The sequence below is a fragment of the Dipodomys merriami genome, unplaced genomic scaffold (genome assembly GCF_024711535.1).
Source record: "Dipodomys merriami isolate MVZ:Mamm:240054 unplaced genomic scaffold, mDipMer1.0.p SCAF_671, whole genome shotgun sequence".
Classification (NCBI taxonomy): domain Eukaryota; kingdom Metazoa; phylum Chordata; class Mammalia; order Rodentia; family Heteromyidae; genus Dipodomys; species Dipodomys merriami.
The window spans coordinates 193,470-197,928 of record NW_027206259.1 but is presented as its reverse complement, the minus strand read 5'-3'; the positions used below and the strand labels follow the sequence as shown (position 1 = coordinate 197,928).

The 4,459-nt window shown below is 37.0% G+C and overlaps 1 non-coding gene across 1 annotated transcript; it reads right to left on the bottom strand.

Annotated features, from left to right (window-relative positions):
* Positions 1-2,432: 2,432 nt before the first annotated feature.
* On the bottom strand, positions 2,433-2,542 carry LOC138815820 (U6 spliceosomal RNA). The gene has a single exon (XR_011368494.1). It is a non-coding gene; the product is annotated as a U6 spliceosomal RNA (small nuclear RNA).
* Positions 2,543-4,459: the final 1,917 nt, after the last annotated feature.

Below are 4,459 nucleotides of genomic sequence, written 5' to 3'. Positions count from 1 at the left end.
AAAACACAATATACTGCTCAAATACTTTTATGTTTTATCATTTTTACACATTTTCATATCGATTTCATCTCAGTCTACAACATAACTTCATCGTTCTGTCTCTGGTATTTTTACTCTAACAAGACATAAGATAACCAGTTTGATTTACAGCATGAGAAATTATCCCACTGGCTTGCTTGGAAGCAGAGCATGGTCAAGAGATATTAGTTCTGGTTGCTCACTACATGTAATGTTTTCTGTACTACATATCACATTTTATTTAGTATTTAAAAAAGACTGCTGGCTAAACTCAAAGCTCATCCATAGAAGCTTATATTAAGTATTTCACAAGTGTTATTTCCTTTAATTCTTAAGATAACATTTGCTATAATGCTAATGTTATTACCATTTTAGTGTTGGGAAAAATTTTAATTAAAGGCAGTATGTGTATGGCCCAAAGACACACAGAGTGAGGAAGAAAATGAGTCAAAGTTTCCAAAAGTCTTTCAGCAATATACAAAAAGTAGATAAAATCTCTTCATTCTATGACACCCTCAATTCAATATTCATATTGTCCAAGAAATAATAGCATACAATGTCTTGGTCTCATTGGGTTATCATGCACAGAACTTATAAATTGAGGTACAAAGAGAGGCATATTTCTTCTGTCCCACAGTTCCGGTATCTTTTTTAAAAAGTACTAAAACTTTTAAATATTAACACTTACTGTCTTTTAAGAATTCTAAAACGAAATAAATTCACATATAATCAATCCAAAATGTTTTAAAAGTAGGAGATGATAAAACAGGCCCCTGTGAAGTAAATTTTCTTCTACTTTATACGTTATTCTGAAAGCCTTTTGCTGGTTTATCATGCCTGTAATCCTAACTACTGGGGATATCTACTCAGGAGCCTGAGATTTGTGGATAACAGTTGGAAGCCTATCAGGGCGAAATAAATTCATGAGATTATTTTTCAAAACTTTTAATGAACTAGCAAAGGTCCAGGAATGGAGATGTAGCTCATTTAGTAGCTCACCAATAGAGCAAAAAGGCCTAGCAAGACTTTGAAGCCCTGATTTCAAACTCTGAGCATGCCAACACACATGCAAGTGCGTGGGCACACACACATTTATTCAAAATACCTTCATATTAGTGTTGTGCATTAATTTCTTAACGATATTATGAGTAAAATAAAGGAAATAAACTCTTCCATCTCAGAACATTTTTATATGTTTTCATTGCTGAAAGATTAAAAATTAAAAACCTCACTTTACCATTACCATTACTAACTTGCTAACTGCTGATTTTGCTTCTGTAAATATGCTTGCATTCAGACCCCCTTCCCTGGGAAATAAAACTGGGCAGAGTCTCGAGGCCCAGATATCCGGATATCGGCCGGCCCAGATGTCCGGATGTCAGCCCACTCCAGGACAAGGTCAAAGGTTACAGATAGTACATGTTTTTCAGTTTTAGTTTATGTTTTTCAGTTCCAGTTCAGTTCAACAATCCCCGGGATGGACCTTGACAACGACCACCTGGCAAGACCACAAGCTAAGCCAAATGTCAACCAATCATAGGCCTGTAACCATGTAAACCCCCCCTTAGACCAACCATGAGACAATTGTTTTACAAAGAGTGTTTTATGCTAATTTGTGGTTTTTGCCTTTAAAAATGCCTGTAACTGCTGCTCAGGGCGCTCTGACTGCCCGGGGCAGAGAGTCCGTTTGCACAAATGCCAAATAAACTCCTCTTGCTTGTTGCATCTGCTGGTTTGGAGTCTTGGTTTCTGGGGTGCCCTCCTGTTGAGAAAGTATCCCAGTGAGTCTGGGGTCTTTCAATTGCAAAATTACTGTACAGAAGGGTCACACTTACACAAGCAAGGCAATGAGTACATTTCCTAACAAGCATTGTTAACTCCTCCTTTATTATTCCCCTACTATCCCTTCCCTTCCACCTCCACAAGTCCACTCACCTCCTCCCTTCCCCCGCCTCAATTGTAAAGTTCATTTTACAACATAGTGTCTTGTGCATCTAATTGTTACAATGGGTGAACCTGTATTCCTATTTAAGCATTTTCTTTTTCTCCTTCCCATCCAAAAATTAGAAGAGACTATATACAAGATGTAGGTGCACCAACTTCAAATACAGTGAAAATAAGTGATTTAACATGGGGTCCGAACATATAAAGAAACAAAAAAAAAAAAAACCATACTGAACGTTATACGTATGTGAGAAACAATAGCAAGAAAGAAAAAACCACTTGTGTCACTAACTTCGGTTCATTTACCTTAACATAATCTTTTCTTGTCATAAGCACATAGCTTTTGACCTTTTCTGCTTATCCCAGACATATATTAGTTATTGAAAATTAGGGAAACCATGGGACTTATGTTTGTTTGGACTTGGCTTATTACACTTCATAATCTATTTCCCAAGTCTTTCCACTTCCTAACAAATTAGGTAATGGAATGACAGGAATTTGCCTGTCATCCTTAAGCAGGGGCCATGTTAATCTTCTCTGTATCATTCCAAATTTAGTGTATATAATGCTTCCTCAATACTTCTCAGGGAGCAGAGGAGGGAAGGCCATCCCTCACCCTCCAGTACTGGAGATCTCCATCTTGGATACTGACAATGCTCGGTGGAGCTGCTAGCTCCAACTTAAGCCTTGGATGAAAACTAGAGTCATTTAGTAGGTCACAAGAACCTAAGCTGACCTGCCAGACTGAGCTCCATCCAGGGAAAAGTCACCCAGCTCAGGTGCTAGCCCCAGGAGTGGCTTTCTTCACTGGGTAATCAGAGCCAGAGGCTGCCCCTCCTTTAGCAGCCTTGACAATCAATTGAAATTCAGTAAACAGAAACCCTGAGAGTGACTCCAGGCTGGGCTCTCTGAGTTTATCACAAACTAGCCCCTGGGAAAAGCTACTGTTTGCTGAAAGGCTTCAACACTACCCAGAACCTAGCCTCATCACAGCATCTCCAAACTTGAGGAAAAAGCCGTCTCCCTCTTTTGTGATACTCAAAGCAGATCTCCCTTCCATTGAACTAAACTGGGACGAGGATCACAAAATCCTGGGTAAAGCAGAGCATCTTTCTGCCTGTTCAAACAAACTGACTTAAGAAACCAACCAAGCCACAGGAAAATCAAACACCACAAAAAGACCAGAGACTCCAACCTGAGGCTGGTTATGGACACAAGGGAGATACATGATTTTTCCTACCCCTCACAAAAATTTTGTTTTTCTTTTTTTCTTTTTTGGTACCATTTATAAAAAAATGTTTTTGGAAACTTTTTTTTAATTTTTACCTTTTTTGAAAAAAAATTTTCTAGTAACTTTTTTTTCTCTTAGAATTTTTATTTTAGGAGTATATGTGTGTGCGCATGTTTCTTTCTTTACTTTTCTTTTTCTTTTAAAAAATTCTTTTTGTTTTTTGTTTAGCTCTACTGAACTTCTGATCTTTTCTTCTTTTTTCTTATCCTTTTCACCTTTTCTTCTCTTTTGTTCTTCTTTATGTGACTTAATTGTTGTTCTGAACATCCTCAGATAAACCCGTAGTCGATTAGTAGACCTTATCCCCCATTGTGTACACACTTAATCCACAAATTCATTACTCAATTCAAAACCTCTTAGACTTAAATTCCTTAATAGCACCACTACCTCTTTATACCTATATAATATTTTAGGTATTTTTATTTTTAAGTTTTTCACATCTCCTTTATATTCCTCCCCGTCTCTCATTATATTCACGTTCTTCTCTGAATAGTTTGTATTCCTTTCTGCATCATATTTTTAATTTTTACTTTTCTACATTTTGGTCACTTTTTTTCCCTTTCTCTTTCTTCTTTTTTTCTCTCTCTCTACTTTCATCCTATCCAACTTTTTTCCTACTTTGAGATTAGGACTCAGTTAACTCTCCCTGTACCTTTCCACATCACTCTATTCCTATTGTTTACCCAAATCTCTCCCTAAACCTAATAATTTCTGGTTTACCAAATTCTTCTTTGTGGTTCGCAGCCGATTAATATATACTTGTTTAATGTTGAATAGATGTATCTGTTGAACTAGATTGTATCTGCAGAATATTGACTGTGCAAATACAGACTTTGGGTGATGCTTTACTAAGAAAGTGTTCTAGCAAAAAACTGGTGTTATTTTCATCCCAAATGGGCAGAGTAAGTTGGAAAAACACAAGAAAAATGGCAAGTCCGGGTATCTTCACTCCCACTCATGATAATCAGGGGACAGAACAGATAAAGGAAAAATCCACTGCTGGCAAACATGATTAATGAAAATATTGAAAACATACAAAGGACTCTGTATGAGCATGATAGGGAAAGAGAGAAGGCAAACAAAAGGTCAATGCAGGAAAAGATTGAAAACCTACAAAGGACTATGTATTAGTGTGATAGGGAGAGAAAAGAGGCAATCCGAAGATTTATACAGGAATATCATGAGCGTGAGGAAGGTACTCAAAAA